Source organism: Megascapheus bottae, chromosome 3 (genome assembly GCF_031878675.1).
Source record: "Megascapheus bottae isolate mThoBot1 chromosome 3, mThoBot2.hap1, whole genome shotgun sequence".
NCBI lineage: Eukaryota > Metazoa > Chordata > Mammalia > Rodentia > Geomyidae > Megascapheus > Megascapheus bottae.
Window position 1 is genome coordinate 85,107,018 of NC_143511.1, and position 20,390 is coordinate 85,127,407.

Consider the following 20,390-nt stretch of genomic DNA (forward strand, 5'->3'; position numbering starts at 1 on the left):
CGGACTGGAGGGAAGCTCTAGCCGAAGAATAGAAGAAACAATGACGAGGAGAAACGATCTGAAAACTCTGGCTGCAGCTGCCTTCCACGATCCCGCCAGATTTGAGGTCCTCGAGCACTCAGGCCCTGAAAGCAGGGAGTCCTGTGCCTTAGAAAACTGACCCCCAGAGCGATAGCCCAAGACCCCAGCAGATCTGAGGAGGTGTCAGAAGCCGTCACTGCCCAGACCCAGCTTGTCTCCATCCCAGGCTATTATCTAGGCCTTTTGTTGGCTTTTGGTTTCTCGGTTTTTTTCTATGGCTGATCGCATTGGCTAGATTAACCGCTCTAGGGAACCGGCTGCATTTTCTAATTCACTCACTCGGTCCTCACATGTTTAGGGGGTCTGCTCTGAGCCAGGTAGGATCCAGTGGCGGAGCCTGGTGTACTTGCTCTCCCATATCACTCCAAGCTTAAGAGCTCTAGTGGCTAACACCTGTAATCCTAACTACTCTGGAGACTGAGGTATGAGATTCTTATCTCCAATTTACCAGCAAAAAGCCAGAGGTGGGGGTGTGCCTCAAGTGATAGAATGCCAGCCTTGAGCAGAAAAAGCATAGCAAGAATGCAATGGAGGCCTGTACTCCCGGCCTAGTGGTAGAGTGTTTGCCTAGCATCCACAAAGCCCTGGGTTCAATTCCTCTGTACCGCATATTCAGAAAAAAAATTGGAAGTGGTGATGTGGTTCAAGTGGTAGAACGCTTGCCTTGAGAAAGACCAAGGACAATGCCCAGGCCCTGATTTCAAGTCCCAGAACTGGCAAAAACATAAAGTAAATAAATAAAGTGCAGTGGAGTTAAAGCCCAGGTACGCACACACAAAAATATCTTAAACCACTTGGAGAAGCAAATAGGCACACAGGCAGCTGTAACAGTAGCAGAGGGGAGGCACCTATCATATAGTAGGAAAAGGACTCAGAAGAGTCTGGCACAAAGCAGCCCAAGCAAGCTGCTTGCCCTAAGTTGGGCAGCAAGAGTTGCCAGAGATCTGGTGGCCAAATAGCACCTCCATTTGGTTGCATCATGGGGGTTTGAAAGGCATAAGTCCTGCAGCAGCCTTGTAGATCAGAGTAAGGAGGGAGCCACCACCTAGTTTTGAGTCACAGTGACCTGAGAATCTGACTTACTTTTTTAAAAGCTGGTTCTGATTTCAAGTACTGTGGAGGAGAGAAGATGAGAAATAGATGAACGAGGGGTCTTTGTGGTGATGTAGACAGGAGGTTACTACAGGACCTCAACACAGTTGGGGTAGAGAGAGAGTTTAGAGAAAGAGGAAACACTGCAGATGAGTTGTGTCTGGACATGTGAACAAGAAGCCCATTTCTGCTTGCCTGCCTTGCCTTGCCTTGCCTTGCCTTGCCTTGCCTGCCTGCCTGCCTTGCCTTGCCTTCCTTTCTTTTTTTTATTTTATCTTATTCTATTTTTGTGAGTCATGGGGCTTGAACTCTGGGTCTGCGTGCTATCCTTGAGCTCTTCAACTCAGGCTACCACCCTACAGCCCCAAGTTCCCATGTTGTGGTTAATTAGAAATAAGATTCTCTCACTCTGTCTGTCTGTCTCTCTCCCTCTCCCCCCCCCCCCCTCTCTCTCTCTCTTTTTAACCAGTCCTGGACTTGAGCTCAGTGCCTGAGCACTGTCCTTGGACTTTCTCAAGGCTAGAGCTCTACCATTTGAGCCACGGCACCACTTCTGGCTTTTTTCTATGTATGTGGTACCGAGGAATCAAACCCAGGTCTTCATGCATGCTAGGCAAGCACTCTACCACTAGGCTAAACTCCTGGCCGAGTCTCACGTTCTTTAGTTCCTGGCAGGCTTTGAACCTCGATCCTCAGGTATCAGCCTCCTGAACAGCTAGGATTACAGGTGTAAGCCGCTGCACCCAGCGTCTGTTTGTCTGTCTGTTTTTCCTTCCTTCCTTCTTTTTTCTTGTTTCGTGCTGGTACTAGGGTTAACGTTAAACCCTTAGTGTTTTGCTCAAGATTGAGTCTCTACTCTTTGAGCCACAGTTCCACTTCCAGCTTTCTGCTAGTTATTTCCAAAAGAGTCTTTCTTTCCAAGGCTGGCTTTGAACCTCTAACCTCAGATCTCAGCCTCCTGAGTAGCTAGAGTTGCAGTCTTGAACAACCAGGACCCAGCCCATTTCTGCTTTAATACTACTTCTCAGAGATACGGGGTAGGGGAAGAGGGAGTCCAAGATTCTTTCATTCATATTGTTTTTTAGAAAACATAGCATGACTAGAGAAAAGTGATAACAGTAGGTTTTGTCCTGCTAGGTATTTTGTAAACACACACACACCTTATAAGGTAGACTATCGGAATAGCTCAGATGAGTAGCTCTGACAGGGCTAGAACTTGTAATCTCCCTGCTTCACCTTCTTAATGCAGGAATGCACCACGCATTGTCTTTTATATGCAGGGAAGTTGAGACCTAGGGGATTTCTGCTTTTGTTTTTGTTTTTTTTTTTTTTTTTTTAGTCCTGGGCTTGAACTCAGGACCTGAGCACTCTCCTTGGGTTTTCTCAAGGCTAGAGCTCTACCACTTGAGCCACAGCACCTCTTCTGGCTTTTTTTTTTTCTCTGTATGTGGTACCAGGGAATCAAACCTGGGTCTTCATGCATACTTGGCAAGCACTCTACCACTAGGTCAAACTTCCATCCCCTAAGACTAGAGTATTTCTTTTTTTCTTTTCTTTTCTTTTCTTTCTTTCTTTTGTGAGTCACAGAGCTTAAACTCTGGGCCTGGGCAGTATCCCTGAATTCTTCAGCTCAAGTCTAGTGCTCTACCACTTTGAGCCACAGCGTGGACTTTATTGCCCTGGCAGACTTTGAACCACAATCCTCAGATCTGTCTCCTGAGTAGCTAGGATTACAGGCATGAGCAACTGGTACCCAGCAAGACCTAGAGGATTTCAATCCCTTAAGTCTGGTGCCCAAGCTCAAAGTGCTAAACTACACTGGTCTGCACAGCACAGAGAATATGTTCTTACCAATCCTAGCTAGGCCTACCCCATGAGGGAAGAAAAAACCTGGGGCTACCTGAGCCCAGGAAGAGATTTTAGAGGAATCCAGCCAAGGATCTCCCTAGGCACAGCTAGTTTCTCAGCTGTGACCATGAGTAACCCCAAGCCACTCCAACAGGAAGTAGGGTGGACCTTGCTGCCAGGCTTGGCTCCATGTATCATCTCTCCCCAGCCTGAAGGCTGGGAACCTGGGAAGGTTTCCTTCCCTCATTTCCCGAGACAGCATGGTAAATTTGGGGTGAAGCTAGCCTGGATTAGAATCTTGGCTCTGTGTCATGTTGGCAGTATGAGTTTAGATTGGCATACTAAGATGGGGTCTAGTAGTGGGATGAGGATTCAGGGTGGTATGGCTAGGATTATTTGTCTTAGAGCCAACTTGGGTTACAAATCTGATTTTTGGAACTGACCACTTGTGACATCCACTTTGGGTATAGTTTTACATGCCATTAAAAACATCTTGGCACTATCCTAAACATTTCCATCTCTTAACCATAGTTTCTTGACCTGAAAAATGCAAATCAAATGCCAAACCTTCGTCAGGCACTAGTGGCTCATGCCTGTAATCCTAACTACTCAGGAGGCTGAGATATGAGGATCACAGTTCAAAGCCAGCCTAGTCAGGAAACTCCATGAGATTCTTTTCTCCAATTAACCACCTAAAAACTGGAAGTGGAGCTGTGTCTCAAAGTAGCCAAGTGCTGGCCTTGAACAAAAAAGCTCAGGGACAGTACCTAGGCCCTTGAACTCAGTTCAAGCCCCAGAACCAATAGCAACAACTACAACAACAAAAGCCAACATTTGTTTCTGGAATGTTGTGAGATTTTCCCCAGGCTATGCCTGTGAAAGGCTTAGGTCCGGAGGGACAAAGAAGAGCACCTTAGAGAATCTTTATCTTACCTGGTCCCAGACAAACCCAGTGATATGGTTTAGTTAGGTCTCTGAGTGGACACATTACCCTTGGGGTTCCTTGTCCATTTGGTCACATGAGAAATGTTTTGTAAATGTACTTAAAGGACTGTGTCTGTATATACATAGATGGATTTATTATGTATGTATCTACATGTGTATATGTATGGGTAAGATGGATTTATAGGTGAGCTAGAGGATTGCATGTCTACTTCTCAGAATTATTGGTATCTGATTTTTAATATTTAATGTGCAAGCCAAGTGCCAGTCGCTTAAGCTTGTAATCCTAGCTACTCAGGAGCCTGAGATCTGAGGATCACAGTTCAAAGCCAGCCCAACCCCCCCCAAAAAAAAAGTCTCTTTTCTCTAATAAACTATTCAGAAAAAGACTGGAGTGGTGCTAGGACTCAGGTGGTAGAGCACTAGCCTTGAACACAAAAAGCACTCAGGGATAGCACCCAAGCCCTGAAAAAAATAAATAAATAAAGATTTAATGTACATAATCCCAGCTTCTTGGGAGGCTGAGGTAGGAAGATTTCTTGAACCAAAAGTTCAAGGTCAACTTGAGCAGTATAATGAGGTGCTATTTTTAAAAAAATACCCAAATCCAATGTGCACAGTTCCTTTTCATGTAAACTGACCAGTTACAATACTCAATCATGCATGCAAAGACGCACGTACAAGGCAGTTCCTGTGCTGTGGTAAATGACAGCAAAATTCAGGAGCAGGCTGACAACTATCAGTGATGAGAGAGACCTCAAAGGCAGGGGCTATGTTTTGTTACCTGCTCTGTCCTAGGCACTCAGAATACCCAGGGTCACTGTAGGTCTCAGTCAGGGTCCCATGAGGAGATTGTGAAGCTGTTTGTTGAGAAGGAGGTTGCACAGATGAATATTGAAATGGGAGATGACTGTCCTGTACCAAGCAAGTCATAGAGCTGTAGGTGAAGGCTGAGCTTATTTCCTTTCCAATTTATTTTATTGTTGTTTTAGAGGTAATGTGCAGCAAGATTACCTTTACCTGAGATCCTGAGGCTTGAACTCAGGATCTGGGCATTGTCCCTGAACTTTTTTTTGCTCTTCCACTTGAGCCTCAGTACCACTTCTGGCTCTTTCTGTTTTGTGGTACTGAGGAATCAAACCCAGGGCTTCATGCATGCTAAGGAAGCACTCTACCACTAAACTACAATCCCAACACTACCTGAGCTTATTTTTTATGAAGAAAAATGAGTGTATTGCTGGGCGCTATTGTCTCAAGCCTATCATCCTAGCTTGTAGGCTAAGATTTGAGCATCACAGTCCAAAACCATCCCAGGCAGGAAAGTCAGTGAGAGTCTTTTCTTCAATCATCAAAAAGCTGGAAGTGTCACTGTGGCTCGAGTGATAGAGAACCAGCCTTTAAGTGAAAAAGCTAAAGGACAGAGTTCAAGCCACAGTACCAACACACACACACACACACACAAAAGGAGGGGGGCCAGGAGGGTAGCCTAGTGATAGAGGGCTCACCTAGCATGCCCAAAGCCCTGGGTTCGATTTCTTCACTACCACATACACAGAAAAAGCCGGAAGTAACACGGTGGCTCAAGTGGTAGAGAGCGAGCCTTGAACAAAAATGTCCAAGGAGGGCCAGGAGTGTGGCCAAGTGGTAGAATGTTCACCTAGCATGCACAAAGCCCTGGGTTCAATTCCTCAGTACCACATATACACAGAAAAAGCCAGAAGTAGTCCTGTGGCTCAAGTGGTAGAGTGCTAGCCTTGAGAAAGCTCAAGGACAGTGCCAAGGCCCTGAGTTCAAGACCCAAGACTGGCAAAAAAAAAAAAAAAGGAAAGAAAGAGGGGTAGGCAATGGCTCACACCTGTCACCCCAGCTACTTAAGAGGCTAAAATGTGAGGATTGTAATTTGAAGCCCACCAGGAAAATCCAGTTTATCTCCAATAAACTACCAATGTGGGGGAGGAGGAAGCCAGAAGTAGAACTGTGGCTCAAGTGGCAGAGTGTCAGCCTTGAGCAAAAGAAGCTCAGGGACGGTGACCAGGCCCTGAGTTCAAGCCCCAGGGCCAGCAAATACACATGCACGCACACATGCACGCACACACACAACATATAGCTAGGAGCTGGTGACACCCTAGCTACTCAAGAGGCTGAGATAAGAGGATCACAGTTTGAAGGCAGCCTAGGCAGAAAAGTCCATGGGACTCTTTTCCAATTAACCCCCTAAAATCTCAAGTGGGGCCTATGGCTCAAAGTGGAGTGGTCCTGAGTTCAAGTCCCAGGTCTGGCACAAAAACGATAATGACAACAACAAAAACCCTCAGTACTTTAAAATACAAACTACCTGAATATATAATTCTAAGAACATTAGTAACAAAAGTTCTTCCATCTTTCCCTGTGCCTGTCTAGACAGAACACAAGGTTCTTAGCCAGGTGCTCAGGTCCCTCCCTGCCTGCTTCTCTTGTACCCTTGCAGCCCTGTTGTTCAGGGATTCCACTCACCCTACCTGTCCACCAGTGACATTTCTAAATGTGTGCCTTTACACATCCCTTCATTCCCCACCAAGGACAATACCCACTCCTGCTCTGTGCCCCTGTGTTACCCAGCAGAGGAAAAGGACAAGAAGATGCACACTGTTTCCTGTCCTGCAGAGTTCAGGACAAAACCTGGTATATTCATTGGAAGCAGGAGAGGGAAGGAAGGGAAGACAGAAAGAAAGGAAAAGAGAGACACAGAGAAAGGGGAAACTGAGGGAAGGGTGGTGACTGTTACTTGCCCAAGTCACCCTGAGGGCAGCTACCCAGCTGGCCTGGTACTCTCTGTCACTTGACACCCAGCACAGAACCTCCTTCACACAGCCAAGCCTTGCCAAGCCACCTTCCCATCCAGCTTGCCAAGGGCAGTCAGTGCTGATTCACCGATGACTGGGTTTCAATTATTTGCAGAACAGGAATGGCAGCTGAGCCACCAAAGCATATTGATCTGTGCTGGGCTCCTTGCTGCTACCTGAGCCAAGCAAGGAGAAGATAAAAGCTCCAAAGAACTTGACCACAGCCATCCGTCCTGCTTATGCCTCCCACGGCTGAGCCCACAAGCCCCTCTGTTGATCAGCCATCTCTGTCTAACCCAAGCCTGACCAGCACTCACAGAGGGTAGTCATGGTTCAGAGCACGAGATCTAGAGTCAGGCGGGTGCCAGGGATTACTGAGTCAAAGGGTATTTGCATACGTACAACTGAGAGATGCTGACAAATTCCCTTCTAGAAAGACCGGACACATTCAAATTCCCACCAAAAGTACCAGAAAGCACCCTCCTTTACCAATCTGTTTGAACAAACAAAAGAGCAATCCTAGAGCACTTACATAATTTTTATTGGCATAGTTTTCATCATCTATTATTTATTTGTAGTAGCTTATTACATATTCTGGATATTAACTACTGTTAATATGTGCCAAAGTAATGCTTTTTTTTTTTTTTTTGAGTGCTGATCCTGGGACTTGAACTTAGGGCCTGGATACTGTCCTTTAGTGTCTTCATACAAGACTAACACTCTACTACTTGAACCATAGCTCTACTTCTAGCTTTTTTGGTAGTTAATAGAAGATAAGAGTCTCATGGACTTTCCGGCTCTGGTTGGCTTCAGTGATCAGAGTATATATATAAAATTACAGGCTTGAGCCACCAGTACCCAGCTGTTGTAGTTTCTTTTCTTTCTTTCTTTTTTTTTTATGCTAGTACTGGGGCTTGAACTCCGGGCCTGGGCATTTATTCCTGAACTTTTTGCTCAAGGACAATGCTTTATTTCTGTCATTTTGTAGTGAATTGGGAGATAAGATTCTCTGGGCAGGATGCTGATAGCTCACACCTAGCTACTATTAATCCTAGCTACTCAGGTGGCTGAGATCTGAGAATCTTAAGTCAGTCCAGACTGGAAAGTCCCTGAATCTCTTATCTCTGATTAATCGTGAAAAATCCAGAAGTAGATTTGTAGCTCAAGTGGTAGGTCATGAGCTAGTAGCACAAAAGCTCAGAGATAGTGCCCAAGCCCAGAGTGTAAGCTGGGCACAGTGGCTCATGCCTGTAAGCCTAGCTACTCAGGAGGCTTGAGGTTCAAAGTCAGCCAAAGCCAGCCTGGACACTAAAGAACATGAGACTCTTATCTCCAATTAATCACTAAAAAAGGGGAAGTGGGGCTCAAGGGGAAGGGCAGCAGTTTTGAGCTGAAGAGCTCAGGAACAGCTTCCAGGCCCAGAGTTCAAGCCCCATGAGCCCCCCCCCCCAAAAAAAAAAACAACAGTCTCTTGAACTTTTTCTGTCCAGATTGGCTTCAAACCACTCTACCTCCTGAGTAGCTAGGATTATAGGCGCCTGCTTGCTATAGTTTCTCGAGACAGTGTCTTGTTATGTAGTCCACTCTGCTCTAGAACTCACTATGTAACCCAGGCATGAGGTCCTCCACCTCCCAAGAGGAACTGAATTTTCTATCTTACTTAATTCAAATTAAAATGTAAATAGCCCTGCCTAGCTAGTGACTACCATCTTGCACAGGGAAGGCAGAGGGAGCTGCAGTAAGGTCTTGTAATTAGGCAGAGCCTGACGATCCCTGTGTGACATCAGCTCACTTCACCTCTCTCAGCCTTGGTTACCTCGTCTGTTCACTGCAGTCCACTGGAGTCAGACTCCTGTCTCCTGTGTTTCTTAGATTATAATTATCTATGGGGAGGGGGAGGGGGATTATGTGTGTGAAGGCTCAGACCTGAAATTATAAAATCAGGAATTTAAGAGTATGTTTTTGTTTTTGCCAGTCCTGGGCTTGAGCTCAGGGCCTGAGCACTGTCCTTGGGCTTTCTCAAGGCTAGAGCTCTACCACTTGAGCCTCAGCACCACTGCTGGCTTTTTTCTATGTATGTGGTACCAAGGAATCGAACCTGGGTCTTCGTGCATGCTAGGCAAGTACTCTACCACTAGGCAAAACTCCCGGCCCAGGAATTTAAGAGTATGTTTGCCCCCATATAAGATATACCCAGAGTGGCTTCCCCCACTCCTTCCTTCCTATTTCCGACTTTACCTCTAAAGCCAGCTTTGCCTTCTAAACCAGGGCTGTCGCTCCTGTAGGCCTTTCCTCCAGGCAAAGCACTGACAGGGCAAAGTCCCAGGGCCAGAGAGCTGACTTGGCCCTAGCACAGCCTGCAGATCATCCAGCAACTTCCCCAGCCACCTTCATCTGCCTCAATCTGCCTTTTATCCTAAGGTCTTCTGAGCCCTTCATTCACTGACTTCATTCATTCTTTATTTCTGCACTAGGAATTGAGCCTAGGGACTTGCACATGTAAGCACTCTACTACTTGACCACTTGAAATATAGCCCCAGCCCTCCTTTTTTTTTTTTTTTTTTTTTTGTGGGTCATGGGGCTTGAACTCTGGGCCTGGGCACTGTCCCTGAGCTCTTCAGCTCAAGGAGCTCAAGGCTACCGCCTACCCCTGGAGCCACAGCCCCACTTCCCATTTTCCAGTCATTAATTGGAGATAAGAGTCTCACGTTCTTTAGGGCCTGGACTGGCTTTGAACCGAGATCCTCAGATTTCAGCCTCCTGAGTAGCTAGGATTACAGGCGTGAGCCACCACGCCTGGCTGCCTTTGTTGTTTTTGAGGCAAGGTCTTGCTGCCTCCTTTGCCAGGCCAAGTCAGCCTTTGCCTCACAAATAGCTGGGATTACAGTTGTACACTATCTTGCTTGGCTTTATTTATCTATTTATGTTGATCCCGGGGCTTGACCTCAGGGCCTGAATGCTGTTCCTGAACTTTTCTGCTCAAGGCTAGTGCTCTAGCACATTTTGAGCCACAGCTCTATTTCTGGTTTTCCATTTCACCATTAATTGGAGATAAGACTTTCCTGCCCAGGCTGGCTTTGAACCGACATCCTCAGATCTCAACCTCCTGAATAGCTAGGATTACAAGCATGAGCCACCAGCACCCTGCTCATTTATTTTTATTCACAGTTGTTTATCCTACCATCTGCTGCATGACTACTAGGGTTGCAAAGTGGGGAAGGTGGTGGTAGCCCAATGATAACAGCTGGAGCAGTGGCCTGGAGCAGTGGGAACAGAGGGGGCCTGACCTGATATGAGCAGGTAGAATGAGCTGCCCTGAGGAAGATGTTTTTGTACAGCCAAGTCTGATAAGGATGAGGATGGTAGAGAGGATGCTGAGAGCTGTCTCATAGCATGAGGGAATGTGGAAACCCAGAATCTGCCAGTAGCATAAGAAAAGCTAGACAGCGCCAAGTAGTGGCTCACACTTGTAATCCTAGCTACTCAGAAGGCTGAGATATAAGGATCAAGGCTCAAAGCCAGCCCAGGCACAAAAGGACCTGAGACTCTAATCTCCAATTAACCTCCAAAAAAAAAAAAAAGCAGGAAGTGGGGCTTGGCTCAAGGGTAGAATAGTAGCCTTGAGCTAAAGAGCTCAGGGATAAATGCCCAGGCCTAGGGGTAGAGCGGTAGCCTTGAGCTGACAATGCCTGCCAAGTCAAACCCCATGACCCACATACACACACACACACACACACACACACACACACACACACACACACACACACACACACACACACACAAAGCTAGACCAGGAGGAAGGTCCAGCCCCATAAAAGAGCCTTATAAACTGAGAGAGAGAGGAGGGGGAGGGAGAGAGAGAGAGGGAGGGAGGGAGGGAAAGAGAGAGAGAGAGAGAGACAGACAGGCAGACAGACAGACAGACAGAGAGAGAGAGACAGAGACAGACAGACAAATGGGATGGGACTTAAACTCGGGATCAGGGTGTCCCTTGGCTTTTTTTTGTTCAAGTCTGATACTCTACCATTTGGGTCATACCTCCACTTCCAACTTTTGGCAAGTTAGTTGGAGATAAGAGTCTTTTCAGTTTTTCTGATGGACTTTTCTGCTCAGGCTGGCTTTGAACTTGGATCCCCCGATCTTAGCCTCCTGAATACCTAGAATGACAATCATGAGCCACCGGTTCCCAGCTTGTAGGCTATGTTAATGGTTAATGATATGCTTGATTCTGAAGATACCAGGGAGCCCTGGGAAAGGCTGGGATCAAGGACCGGGTGACTAAGCCAGGCCAGCCCTGCATGTGGGTTTTGCCACATAGAATTCAAAAACTTATCTCCTCCACCTTTCCTTCCTCCACCTGCCACCTGGGTCATAAAGTCCATTCTGTAGTAAATGTGACCCAGGGTGGGTTCCAGCCCAGCCACTCCCTGGCCTTGTGGCTATTAGCCTCTTTTACCTCAGTGTCCTCCCCTGTAATGTGAAGATAATGATAGCTCTGTACACAGTTAGATAAGCGAGAAGGGAAAAGTGCACCTGCACAATTGCTTAGGATTTGGAGTCTTGCTGGATTTCTTCTCTGCAGAGTCAAAGCAGAACCATAAAGAGGGCCAAAGGTGATTGGACAAGTCTCCCTTTGGGAGGTGTCTCTTGGCGCCAGCCCCGAAAGGCATGGAGGGAATGGTTGACGGAGACTTTCTTAGCCTATGTGCTTGGCTGCCTAGAAGGAAACCTCTTGATTCAATGTGGTTCTTCTGGATCTTTCTACACTTCTACCCAGTATCCAGGAATTGGCCACATACACAGAGCTTATATAACCTGGCAAGAGGCCAACACCTTTCACCCGGTGATCAGAGCTGTATTTACCCTGGAAAGGTGTTGTCAGGTCGCCACCCTGTCCATTCAGATACCTGCGTGCAAACTGTGCACCGCCTTCCCACATTTGCTGAGCTCAGCGGCTTTGCTGAATTCTTATTCACAATCACTGGCATAGCTGTCAGCAAGGGCTGTCCTTAAATGTTAAAAGCATGGGTGGGGAAGCAGTTGGGGGCAGGGAGCCACAGGGACCAGCAGGACTAGAGATTCCAACTGGGATCTTGTTAGCTCTGGGCACCTGAGCCTGTTGCTTAGAATTTCTGCACTAAACCTGAGAAGTAGGTAAAGAAACCACACTAGCTCTGTGGAGTTCTTCACAGATTTCAACAAGGAAGTTATTAGGGTCAGGAGTTTGGCCTAATGAGTTTGTGCCTCACATGCACAAAGACCCAGGTTCAATTTCTCAGTGCCACATACATAGAAACAGCCAGAAGTGGTGCTGTGGCTTAAGTGGTAGAGTGCTAGCCTTGAGAAAGCCCAAGGACAGTGCTCAGGCCCTGAGTATAAGCCCCAGGACTGGCAAAAAAAAAAAATTATATATATATATATATATATATATATATATATATATTTGGGGGGAGGTGTTTTGGGAGGGAAAAAATGAGAGAAAATTAAGGAAGAGGTGACACTGTTCAAAAATGTACTCATTACCTGACCTATGTAACTGTAACCCCTCTGTATATCACCTTTGCAAATAAAAATAAGTTAAAAAATAGCAGAGGGTTCTGATGTATTCTGAGATGACTTGTGTACTATTAATCTTATTTCAAATTTAGACTGGCCAATCACAAACAGATTATGAACCTGAGCTCAACCAGTCCTAGCAAAGGGACAGGGCCTGCTGTATTATGGGTAGTGGGGCAGCCTTCCTGCTCTGTGAGCTTGCTTACTAGCTTTTGACTGATAGTACCTCATTCTGCAGAAGTAAATTTTACCTTGTGGAGACATTTATATATTTTTGTGACTGTCATGACTGCAATGGTTCTTGGAGATCATATTAATAACAAGGCCGTTCCTTAGCTCAAGACTAAGATATTTTACCACTAGAGCCATAGCGCTACTTCCTGTTTCTGAAAGGTTAATAGGAGGTAAGAGTCTTATGGATTTTTCAGCCTGTACTAGCTTTGAGCTGAGATCCTCAGATCTCAGCCTTCTGAGTTTCTTGGATTACAGGTATGAGCCACCAGAACCCAGCACTTTTTTTTAAGGCTAAGGTGTTGCTATGTTGCTCAGGTTAGCTAGAAATTTCTAGCATTCTGCTTCAGCTTTCTAGAGTCCCAAGCATGCCACCACAGCACATCTTCTTTTGCAATGCTGGAGTTTGAATCAGGGGCCTTGTGTTTGCTAGGCCCGTGCTTTAAAATAGCCAATCCTCCATTCCTTTTGTTTGTTTGTCTTGTTTTTCTGTTGTTGTTGTTTGTTTTTTGTGGGTCATGGAGCTTGAACTCTGGGCCTGGGCATTGTCCCTAGCTCTTCAGCTCAAGGCTACCACCCTACCCCTGGAACCACGACCCCACTTCCCCTTTTCTAGTGATTAATTGGAGATTACAATCTCATAGGTCTTTAGCGCCTGGGCTAGCTTTGAACCTTGACCCTCAGATCTCAGTCTCCTGAGTAGCTAGGATTATAGGCTTGAGCCACTGTGCCTGGCTTTGCCAGTCCTGTTTTTTCACTATTTTCGAGATACTGGCATGCTTCCTGTCCAGGCATGAGCCTGACTATGGTTGTAGCTGGGATGGCAAGGGTACCACCCCACTTAGCTTCTTCCATTGAAACATCTCCTGTGGACTTTTTGGGTCTAGAACTATATAATACTGCCAATCTATCTCCCATGTATCTTAGGATAACAGGTGTGTACACACCTGGGTTGAGACATGCTTATGAACTGCTCTCTTCTCTGCTTGAACCACAATCCCCCTGGTCTCAGCTTTCCAAATAGCTAAGGTTATAGGCATGTGCCACTGACACTCAGCTTCAAGATTCCCTCCCTCCCCACCCAATCTTGGGGCTTGAATTCACAGTCTGAGCTCAGTGATTCTTTTCCTCAAAGCTAGTGCTATACTGCGACAATGCCACTTCTGGCTTTGATGCACAAAATTGTTCAATATTCCTGAAATCCAGCTTGTGTTATGTTAGTGTCGTTGCCTTTGGTGTCATAGCTAAGAAATCACTGCCAAAACAAATGTTGTGAAACTGTTTTGTATTTTTTTTTCTTCTAAGACTTTTATAGTGTTGAATCTTACATGAACTTTGATCCTTTTTGAGTTCATTCTTTATTGTACAGTGTTAGCTAAGGGTCTAACATCATTCCTTTGTAGCACCATTTGCTGAAAGAGTATTTTTTCCTCATCAAATAATCTTGGCAACTGTGTTGAAAAATCATTTGGCCACTTTTCTAAAGGTTTATTTCTAGGCTTTTTATTCTCTTCCACTGGTCTAGAACTCTTATCTTCAGAACTCGGGTCTTTAGGCTAGTACTCATACTGTTTGTTTTAATTTAATTTAAAATCTTTTTTCTTTTTGCCAGTCCTTGGGATTTGAACTCAGGGCCTGGGCACTGTCCTTGGACACTTTTGCTCAAGGCTAGTGCTCTGCCATTTGAGCCACAGCACCACTTCTGCCTTTTTCTATGTATATGGTACCAAAGAATGGAACCCAGGGCTTTGCACATGTTAGGCAAACACTCTACCATTAAACCACACTCCTGGGCCTTAATTAATAAAGCTTTGTAGCAAGTTTTTTTTTTGATGTGGGGGGGGGTCAGTCATAGGGCTTGAACTCTATGCATAGGTGCTGGCCCTGAGCTCTTCAGCCCAAAGCTAATGGCATACCACTTGAGCCACAGCACTACTTCTGGTTTTCTAGTGGCTAATTGGAGGTAAGAGTCTCAAGGACTTTAGTGCCCCGACTGGTTTTGAACCATGATCCTCAGATCTCAGCCTCCTGAGTAGCTAGGATTACAGGCATGAGCCACTGGCACCCAGCTTATCATGAGACTTGAACTCACAACTTGTGAGTCTAATAACTTTCTTCTTTTCCAGGATTTTTGTTATTGTTGTTAGTTTGTGCCCCCTGAGATTCCATGTGAACTTTAGGATGGATTTTTCTGTTTTTGAGAAGAAAATTGAGATTGCTAGCTAGTACATTGAATCTGTAGATTGCTTTGGGTAATATAGACATAATACTAATCCTTTTTAGCATGTTTATTGTTAAGATATGTAATTCATTTCTTTTTTTTAGAAAAAAATGAGAGAATGTAGTATATACTGTTTTATTGTATTGTACTAAATTAAATAGCATCAGTGATTCTTAGAGGTTGCTCCAGTCTGGAACATTCTCTTCAGGCCAGCTCAGCCCCTCTTGGGTGAGAACATCCACACTGGATTCAGCCAGTTCTACCAGGATCTGCTGGAATGTTTATTGTTTTTGTTTTACTATTTCAAGTTATGCAGTGAGCACCCTTTGACTTACCCCCCTCTGCCCCCCCTCCCCACACACACACTCCAAGGCTGGTGGAAAGGCCTTAAGGGTAGTTTCCAGAAGTAGAAGTTCTGGGTCAAAGGGCCAGAACAGGAGGCCAAACCATCTGTGCCAGAGGGCAGAAAAGGGCCAGGTCCCTTCCCCTCTCTCAGGTGGCTTCCGCTCAGATTAAGAGGAGCCCAGCTGTTGTCTTGACCAGTGTAGGTACCAACCAGTGGTCCAGACTGTCTTGGTGATGGGTCCTGCTGTGCCATCAGGGACCAGACATGGGCCTTTCATGTCAAGAGGCTCCAGTAGGTGGCTGAAATCAAAGCACTTGTCAAAATCCTAGTGTTTGCCTTTGAGCTCACTTAGAGAAAGTAGGAATGTCCCAAATGAGCTCTGGGAGAAAGGCCAGAGCCTGGAGGCTTCTGATTAGCATCTCCATGCCTGGGTGACTGGCCAGCCAGATGAATTCCCTCCCTACATCAGGAAAAAGCCAGCAGCCTTTTCTCCTGACTCATCATGACTGCTGCAAACTGAGCGCCATGGATCTTTGAGAACAAATGTCTTCCGGGTGGATCCAAAGGTTTGTCCTACTGCATTCTCAAAGAAGGTGGCAGACACTGAGCGTGATTGCAGGTCAGGGAGAGTGGGCGGGGCTGGTTACAGACAGCAGCCAGCCATCTGGAGACCCAGGCAGAGTATTGATCATGTCCTGTCCTGTGCTCAGCAGTCAGTGGACTTTGGCAAAGTGTATACATCCTCTGGGGAGCACTGTACGTGCTGTCCCCTCTCACCTGCGCTCTCCTTATCACTCTTTTTCTTTGTTTTCATCTCTGTGCCAGTATTGGCGTTTGAACTCAGGGTCTCACTTGGCTTTTTCACAGAAGGCTGCTACTGTACAAGTTGAGCATTTTGCTAGTTCACTGAAGGTGAACTAGCCCAGAGCTGGCTTCCAACTGGGGTCTTCTGATCTCAGTCTCCAGAGCAGCTAGGATTACAGGCATGATCCACAAGTGTGCAGCTCCTCCATGTCACTCTTTAGGCTTTCAGTCAAGTGTCATTTCTTCTGGGAAGTCTTCCCTGATCCCTGGGGGTGGGTAGGACTTTTCTTGTTACTTTTAGAGAACTACTCTTAAAACAATGACAGCCTGGGGGCCATTGCTACTCCTGCGGATCTGCCCCAGGCAGAGGGCAGGTGTGCTACATCTGTACCTTGGATGTGTCTCCTCTGTCTGAAACAGTGACAAGTACCTGCCTGAGGGACAATGCAGCCCAGCAGGCCCTCAAAACCAAGCTTGCCCAGGTTTCAGTCCTGCCTCCATCTAACTGAAGGCAAGTTATAGAATCACTTTCTACCTTAGTTTCTCCATCCCTGAAGGGAAATTTATTTGTTTTTGGTGCCAGTACTGGGGCTTGAACTTAGGGCGTGAACGCTATCCCTTAGCTCTTTTGCTCAAGGATGGTGCTCTGTCACTTGAGCCAGAGCTCCCCATCCAGCTTTTTGCTGGTTAAATGGAGAGATAAGAGTCTCACAGACTTTCTTGCCTGGGCTGGTTTTGACAAAAGATCTTTAGCTAGGATTGCTGCTGTGAGCTATGGGCGCCTAGCTGGAAGTTTTACTATTACTTGGTTTTTAGGATGGTTAGGAGAATTATATTAGCAGATATGTAGCTGCTTTGGAACAGGTACCTGATTTATAGAAAGCTCTAATGCTCATGCAAGGAGTTAGTTGAGGGTCTATAAGGTTTCACTGAGATAAGTCCAGAAGGTGGAAGGAGAGGGCTACCTACCCTCCAGAGTGGGAATTACTTAGTGTGTGGCAGTTGTTTTTCTTTTAAAAATACATATTTATTTATTTATTTATTTATTGTCACTCTTGGGTTATACTCAGGGCCTGAGCACTGTCCTTGGGGCTTTCTCAAGGCTAGCACTCTGCCACTTGAGGCACAGCACCATTTCCGGCTTTTTCTATGTATGTGGTACTGAGGAATCAGATCCAGGTCTTTGTGGGTGTTAGGCAAGCACTGTACCACTAGGACAAACTCCTGGCCCTGGCCGTGCAGGTTTTCTTTCTGCCTTAGTTGTGGTCATGTCAGTGTTGAAGCCCAGGGCCAATCCCCTGGGTAACAGTGACAGCCCCTCAGAAGGGGGTGGCTGTTCATCTATTCACCGTCTTCTGTCCTGTTCAGTTACATCTTTCTGCCTGTGGTCCTGCTGTCAGGAGCCTTCTCTCCATACAATTCATCAGAGAACTGTTGCTGCCACCCTGTTGAGGTGAGCTTTGCTGTTCCTGGGGCAGGTAACTGAACAGCAAGATTAACCAGGGACAGTCACCAGTGAGAACCACTCCAAGGAGAGAGGCAGCCTGAACTCCTTAGGATAGCTGCCACATAGGGAGCCACCATGTTGTCTGGCAGCTTTATCATCCAATCAGAACTTTTCTATCAGTAGAGGATATTATAGGACTTTGGAAAAGCTATTCTCTGAGCCCTTCCTTTTTAAAATTTAATCTTTAAATTGTTATAAAGGTGATGTACTACAGGTGACAGTTACTTAATCGGGTAAAGAGTACATGTCTTTTTTGACAATGTCATCCTTTCCCAGGCTCTCCCCCAGTTTTCTGAGCCCTTCTTAAAAAACATCTGTGTATACACAACCTTACCCCATTGGCTGACTGAGTTCCACATGCCTCAAGATAGACAAAGCAGATCCTTCCCTGGGAATTCAGCTTAGGGCAAGTCTTTTTTGGCACATGATCTATGTAGAGAATGGAGTAGATGATTTGGGACACTAAGAATAAAGGGTATGGGCTAAGAATGGTAGAGTGCTTGCTTGCTTAGTGTGCATAAGGCCCTGGGCTTAATTCTTCAGTACCTCATGCTTAGAAAAAGCTAGAAGTTGCTTTGTAACTCAAGTGGTAAGGACTAGCCTTGAGCAAAAGAAGCTCAGGGACAAAGCCCAGGCCCTGAATTCAAGCCCTAGGACTCCCCCCACCACAAAGAAAAAAGGTCTTCATCTCCTGGAAAGCTAGGCTACCCTCGATCAGCAGAATCTTTCTCTACATACCAAATTCCCTCACCTTCTTCAAGCTAAACATTCTTATGCAAACCGTGTATATGCATCTCCCCATCACACTAGCCTGCTTTTGAGAGGAAAGACTCCAGTTCCCTTGGCCAGCAGTACAGCAAGGACAGCGGCTGATTTACTGATGTAGCAGGGTTGACCTTGGGCCTTCCTTCCGGGAAGCGTCTGCATAGCTGCTCCCGTCACTGCCCAGGGGCAGCTGAGTGCCTGGGAAGAGCTCAGCCAGCCAGTACAGGAAGCCCTTGAGTCTGTGTCATCTCCTGTCTCTGGCCAGAGGGGACTGGCCACCGGTGGGGAGCTTCTACAAGGTCAGCAGGGCCCAGGCTCTACTTGGCGCACTTGCTTTGATTTTCTCTTGCAAAGTGGAAATGGCTTAATTTATTCTAAACACAAATGCAGACATTTTTTTTAAAGCATTATGCGCTTACAGGAAAGTTTAAAGAAGAAAGCTTACACTTCTGATCTCCTCATCCAGAAAACACACACACACACACACACACACACACACACACACACACACACACACATTTTTCTTTCCACAGAGGAAATCAAGCTGTACATAGTGTACTTAATATTGGAATCTGATTCTTCTTGCCAATCCTGGGGCGTGAATTCAAGTCTGAGCACTGTCCTTGGGCTTTCTCAAGGCTATCAGTCTACCCACTTGAGCCACAGCACCACTTCTGGCTTTTTCTGTGTATGTGGTACTGAGGAATCCAACCCAGGATTTCATGCATGCTAGGTAAGCACTGTACCACTAAACCACACTCCTGGCCTGAGAATTTGCTATTTTGTGTGCATATTCTGATACTGAGGTTTGAACCCAGAGCCTAGGCACTTAGATGAATAGGTTGGCACTCCACTATTTGAGCCACACTGTCACTTCTGGCTTCTGCTATTAGTTGGAGTCAAGAATCTCAGGTTTGTCTGTCAATCGTGTTTTCTACATGATCCTCAGATCTCAGTCTCTTCAGTCAGTAGGATTACAGTTATAAGCTACCTGAGCTTTTTTGCCTAAGACACTGCTCTACCACTTGAGCTATAGCTCCACTTCCAGTTTTTTGGTGGTTAATTGGAGGTAACCGTTTCCAAGAGATTTTCCTACCTGGGCTGGCTTTGAATGAGGATTCTCAGATCTCAGCCTCCTGAAAAACTAAGATTACAAGGTGAACCACCAGCATATGCAGCTACATTACTATTTTGTTTTTAATTTTATTGTCAGGGTGATATACAAAGCAGTTACAGTTGCATTCATCAGCTACATTACTTCTTGAACATTATTACCCCTTACCATGTTTTTCTCCCATTTTTCCTCCCTCCCCAACCCCTCCCTTTTTTTTTTGTCAGGTGTGGGGCTAGCATTCTGTGCCTGGGCGCTGTCCCACTCTACCACTTGAGCTCAAGGCTACCACTCTACCACTTGAGCCACAATACCACTTCTGATTTTTGGGTGGTTAATTAGAGATAAAAGTCTTACAGACTTTTCGTGCCATGAGTGGCTTTGAACTCCAGCCCTCAGAGCTCTGCTTCCTGAGTAGCTAGGATTACAGGCATGACCCACCAGTGCCCAACATATATGACCATTTTAATGGCAGAATAGTGTGTTAGATAGAACCTAAATGCCTCCTTTGCTTTAATTAAGACTTCATTCCTGGACATCTTTGAGTGGTTCTGTGGCACACAGTGCAGAACACACCTTGGGTGTGCATTTTTACACAGTCTTATTCCTTCCTTGACATGGATGGATGGCAGGGATTGGAATTACATTGACGGGTATTCCCGTGGTGCCCCCTCCTCCCGAAAACCTGAGCCTGCTTAGCACAGTCCCTTTGGCAGCATAGAGGAGACAGTTTCTGCTTCTGGGTGAGGAATGGTGGCTGGCAGGGCTGGAGGAAGTCTTTCAACCATGACCCCATGACTTTTGGCAGGAAGCCAGAACTAAAGGTCAAACTGGGCCCAAGACTCCCTTGGAGCAGCTTTGGAAAGCATTCTCCTAAACTGGAGGGAAGTATAGCTGTGTCCGTGTTGGAAACAAAGGGGAAGAGCTGAGGTTGGGCCTGGGAATAAGCCAAGTCACAATCTGTTCTCACCCAATGACCATGGTTCATCTTTACCATACCTGGCCTTCTTGACCACACTTTATTTTATTTTATTTTTGCCAGTCTTGGGCTTGAGCTCAGGGCC